The following is a 6178-nucleotide window of genomic DNA, read 5'->3' on the forward strand; positions in this document are numbered from 1 at the left end:
CAGTAGATTTCTATTATATTTGTTTTCTAATACAAAACAAACGCGTATCTCAAAGTTTGCACTAACTCCACGGAAAAAGATAAGCAGCCACGCTGTGGCCTGCGTGGGACCGTGTACTTTTCAGCCATTCGTTTTTCCTTCTGAAGCAAGCACACGTTAAACGGGAAACGAAGCAATTTGTTTTGATGTATATGAACAAATAACTGGAAACGAGTCGTCTCCCGTTTTTGTTTAGAGAAAAACGGGAACTGAGCCCGGTCCGTGTCCCTTTCATTCATTCTATTGGGACATTTTTCGTTTTCAGTATTTGCAGCTAGTTTAAAAAAACAAACAAACAAACAAAGAGCCGTTTTCTATGAACATACAGCCATGAAATTGACTTTTGTGTTGTTTTTCGATTGTGATTTTTTTTGTATTCCCAGATAAACACGAAGAATCAAATCTATGTTAATCCAAAATGCAAAAATTGAAGGATATTTAAAATAAACTATATTATTACAAGGTCAACCGGAAGTAGTATACCCGGAAGCAATATTTTCGCCCGTCTTTAGCTTGAGCGCTAATAGAAGCAATTTTGGTCAATTCTGTATGTCAGCAGTTTGAATTCTGGGCGAGATGGTGTCTCTCGAGCCCTATGGAAAATTAATCAGAGAAATGGTCGCTCAAAATCTCTCGGACGCGGACATTTCCACTAATTTATTGCAATTAGCAGTGCAGCTGTCACGGATGAAGGTGTGTGGATGTGATGGATGGACCCAAAGGTCTAGAAACACGGCAGGGAGAAAAACAGGAAGGACATTAGGAACTTTATTGACTTTATTGAACGTGGACGTAAGAGAGAGAGAGACACATGGCAGGATGTGGACAGATGTGGACAGACTTGGCAGAACGTGGACGTGAGAGAGAAAGAGACACTTGGCAGGATGTGGACAGACGTGGACAGACTTGGCAGAACGTGGACGTGAGAGAGAAAGAGACACTTGGCAGGATGTGGACAGACGTGGACAGACTTGGCAGAATGTGGACGTGAGAGAGAGAGAGAGAGAGAGAGAGAGAGAGAGAGAGAGAGAGAGAGAGAGAGAGAGAGAGAGAGAGAGAGAGAGAGAGAGACTTGGCAGGATGTGGACAGACGTGGACAGACTTGGCATAACGTGGATGTGAGAGAGAAAGAGACACTTGGCAGGATGTGGACAGACGTGGACAGACTTAGCAGAACGTGGACGTGAGAGAGAAAGAGACACTTGGCAGGATGTGGACAGACGTGGACAGACTTGGCAGAACGTGGACGTGAGAGAGAGAGAGACAATTGGCAGGATGTGGACAGACTTGGCAGAACGTGGATGTGAGAGAGAAAAAGACACTTGGCAGGATGTGGACAGACGTGGACAGACTTGGCAGAACGTGGATGTGTGAGAGAGAGAGAGAGAGAGAGAGAGAGAGAGAGAGAGAGAGAGAGAGAGAGAGAGAGAGAGAGAGAGAGAGAGAGAGAGAGAGAGAGAGAGAGAGAGACACTTGGCAGGATGTGGACAGACGTGGACAGATTTGGCAGAACGTGGACGTGATAGAGAGAGAGAGAGAGAGAGACTCTTGGCTTGGACATGTGACACTTGGCTAGGAGGGGAGAGACTTGGCTTGGAGGGGAGACATTTGGGCAGACATAGAGAAACTTGACCAGAGGTAGAGAAACTTGAACGTAGATAAGCTTGACCAGACGTAGATAAGCTTGACCAGACGTTGAGATACTTGGCTAGACGTAGACGCTACCAATACAGCTTAGCACACCTCAACTGGACCAGACAAGACAATATTACCACAACGCATGAACAAACACCACTGACTAAATACAACACTAGGGACACTAAACACAGCAGGCAGAGGGCACTAATTAGCAACACATACGGGGAGGGGAGACACACACAGGTGGACGAGGTTAACTATGACGAGACTAGGGGACACAAAGCCGGACAAATGATAACATAAACACCCAAAACTAAACATAAACCAGCCGCACAAAACCGAAACATGACAGTGAACCCCCACCAAGGGACGGCTCCCAGACGTCCATAAAACAAAAAAATAGCCAAAACGGGGAGGGCGGGGACGGGAACGGGAGCAAAAAACTGACCTCAGACAGGGCCAGAATAAGAGGCCACCAGGGGGCGTAAGACGGCCACACAAAAACGCCATGAAAGCCGGATCAGGAGGTGGCCCAGGAGGTGGCATAATAGCTGGATCCGGGGGTGGAAACTAGGAAGGCTCCACCAAGGGTTGGACCTTGCGCTGGATTCGTCGCTTGCGCCACCTGGCGCTGGATCCGGGATCGGCCGCCGTGATCTCGGCTTGAACCATGGCCTTGAGATGGCGATAGCAGCAGAGACAAAGAGGACGAGGACCGTGGCAGACACGAAGAAACTAGAGGGTGGGGCAGAGACGAAGAAACTTTGAGACTTTGCCGGGAGCAGCTGTGACGAAGAAGCTTGAGACTTTGGCTGGGACCGCTGAGACGAAGACACTTGAGACTTTGGCTGGGGCAGCTGAGACAAAGACACTTGGGACGGCGGCGGCCACGATGAAGGGACTTGGTACGGCGGCGGCGCAACAAGGTGAGTTGAAAATGCGGGAATCGGCTGAGACGAGGGGACCAGGGACAGAGAGGCCAGGGCCTGCGTTGGCCAGCGACCGCAGCGGCACAGGCGAAGCGTCCAGAAGCAGCAGTGGGACAGGCGAAGCGGCCAGGGGCTGAAGCAGCAGCAGTGGCACAAGCGAAGTGGCCAGGGGCTGCCGAGGCACCGTGACGGGGACTTGAAGCCGGTGAGGCGCCGGGACGGGGACTTGAAGCTTCTTCCGGGGAGCCGGAACGGGGACTTGAAGCTTCCGCTGGGTCTTCGTTGGTGGTAGCATTTTGTCACAGCTGAAGGTGTGTGTATGTGATGGATGGACCCAAAGGTGGGGAAACACGGCAGGGAGACAAACAGGAAGGACAATATAAGGAATTTTATTGACAAAGAGGATGACGACAGGACGGGACGGAATGTGAGGAGACTGGGGACCAAGGCTTGACTGGGAAAAGGGAAGCTGGTTGACATGACTGGACTGGACGTGGACAGACTGGGCATTATGTGGACAGACTTGGCAGGACAGACTTGGCAGAACGTGGATGTGAGAGAGAGAGAGAGAGAGAGAGAGAGAGAGAGAGAGAGAGAGAGAGAGAGAGAGAGAGAGAGAGAGAGAGAGAGAGAGAGAGAGAGAGAGAGAGAGAGACACTTGACGTGGCTGTGACTAAATTAACTGACTGAAACTATATTTTATGTTTACAAAACTAACTAAAATAAAACTATAATTATAGCAAAAATGTCCTTCGTAATTGTCCTTTGGTAATTAATTTAATGCATGAGCCTTTGGGGATTATTTTAAATGTGATTTTTAGTAGATTTATTTTTATATAAACCGGAATAATGACGTTGCACCATGGTGTTTTTTAAATATTGCGCACAAGTAATACACATAAAAAATAAAAATAAAAAAACTAAAACTAATACTGAAACTAACTCAAATAAACTAAGCATTTATTAAAGAACTAAAACTAATAAAAACTAACAGACCCACCCAGAAAACTAATTAAAACTAACTAAATTAAAAAAAACAACTCAAAACTAAAATACTACAAACTAAAAACTAAAAACTACAATGAAAAATTACAAAACTAGTTTTTTATTAGTTTAGTTATTTAAAAAATGCTTAGTTTTAGTTTAGTTTGTTAGTTAGTTTCAATATTAGTATTAGTTTTTTTTTTTTTTATGTGAATTACTTGTGCACAATATTTAAAAAAAAAAAACAATTTTCCATTGGCTGCTGCTAGATGACATCACTTCTGTGTGCCATTCTTTCAAATGTCATTATTCCGGTTTATTTCAAAATAAATATACTAAAAATCACATTTGAAATCATCCCCGAAAGCTCATGCATTAAATTAATTACCAATGACTAAAACGAAGGACATGTTTGCTATAATTATAGTTAGTTAGTTAGTTAGTTTTGTAAACATAAAATGTAGCTTCAGTTACTTTTCATTTTTTTAAAAGCATTTTTGTTTTTATTTTATTTCGGTAACAATATTGTTTTTTGAATTTTAGTTTTAGTTTTTTCATTAGTTTTAGTTAACTAAAATAATGGCACCTCTTTTTCGATACCCTCCCTTCTTACTTTAACCATCTCCAAACATTTTTGTTTTGTTTATTTTATTTGAACTGAGTCAAAGGCCATTTTTAGCATATGTCGCAGGCCACTGAAAAATGGACGGCGGGCCGCAAATGGCCCCCGGGACGTAGTTTGGACACCACTGCGCTGCAAGATTTGCTGGAAATAATTCAGTGGACGTCAAACACTGGAAAGAAAATATTCGAGATGTTATTTAAATAACAAAATGTACGAACTGAAATTGTAGAAACGTAAATAAATCTAAGAATTAGGGCTAGATTAATTAATCACAGAAAAATGTCGCATTAATCACGTATTAACGCATATTAATCGCACAATTTTTTTTGACCGCACTTGAGCCTTGAACGTAACCGCGGATGGTTACATTGAAGGCTGCGCAGGTCAGTGATTAGGTCAATGCACGGCATTTCCCACGCTTGTTGTTCCAAAATGAGCGGGTGACTCCAGTTGGTGTTATGGTAGTGATTCATTGCATGCGCTAACCTTGAGCGCCCTCTTGTGACCTGGGGGAAGCAACTGTTAAGAGTGAAAATAAATGGCCACGAGAACATTGCCACACTCAGTCGTGTGTATTAACATAGCCCGCACATACAGCTACCAACACAGTTGGTGAGCTCGGTGGTAAATTTCGCTTTAAAACAAAAGTAATTTGCGTTTAATAAATTAATAATTGCTGAATTGCAAACAATTGATATGATGCTTTTACGTTTTGAGCAATACAAGCATGCATGCAATTGCTTACATGCATTTAATCAATGTTTGCAAATGACATTCAGATAATAAAATGTGTTAATGTCAAAATATTATGGTATTTTGAATTTAATTTAAATTAAAAAGTGTGATTAATCAGATTAAAAATTCTAATCGTTTGACAGCACTACTAAGAATATAAAGGCAAGATGTATAGAAAAATTAATTGATTAAATAAATAATACACAAAAAATGATAAATACACAAATGAATTGCCTGAGATGTGACAAATATTGTCATGTTTAGATTGCTAATGTTTTCCTATTATCATTAAGACGGTTTTTGTGATTTATGAACAGCTAAAAAAAAGAAAGAAACCAAACCGAAGTGAACACATCTGAATTGTGCGTTTCGTTAGCGCTGCTGTACTGACGTCATCGGCAAGCGCGAAGGTGCTTCAATCTATTTGATTATTTCTTCAATCTTAAAGTCTCCTGCTTTTGTATTCTTAGGTTTATTTAATGTTCTTAAAATTTCAGTCCATATATTTTGTTATTTAAATGACAACGTTAATATTTTCTTTACAATGTTTCTATGTCAACCAGATTTTTTTTTCATATGACTTCATTGAACAATTGTAAGTGGATAATTTCCAGCCAATCCTGTAGTGTGACATCATCATTAGGCGACCCCGATACAAATAGGAAGCCCGACCACATCTGGACTGACACCGGGTTTGAGAACCACTGGTCTAACTTTTGACATCTGTTTCCTCTTAACATGTTGATTTGGTGATTTTGACTCAATTGAGTGGGAACATCTAGCCGAGGGGTGTCCAAACGTTTTCATTTGAGGGCCACATATAGAAAATCAGAAGGACGCTTTGCTGGACCGCGGTTGACGGCTTTCTTTCTTTGGTGGTGGTCCTTATGCATGCCAGATCCGTCGCACCAGCATCTACTGAAACTCAACAGAAGTAGCCTCTCCCTCCCACAGCCCCTTGAATCAGTGGGTGCTGGTGTCTGTGGATCTCACTTTGCTTTATCTATCCTTCAGTAGTTGTTTGAACTTCTGGGATTGTTTGTAATTCAAAAAACACACAGGAATGATCTGAAATAGCCAGATCTTTCACCTCAACAGATAAAATGTCAACACCTTTAGAGATGACGAGATCAAGAATGTGACCTTGATTGTGTGTTGGACCTTTTACATGTTGTGAGAGACCAAAAGTATCAAGTATATTACAAAATTCTTTGGTATTTTTATCCAA

Source organism: Festucalex cinctus, chromosome 20, assembly GCF_051991245.1.
Source record: "Festucalex cinctus isolate MCC-2025b chromosome 20, RoL_Fcin_1.0, whole genome shotgun sequence".
In the NCBI taxonomy this organism is placed as follows: Eukaryota; Metazoa; Chordata; class Actinopteri; order Syngnathiformes; family Syngnathidae; genus Festucalex; species Festucalex cinctus.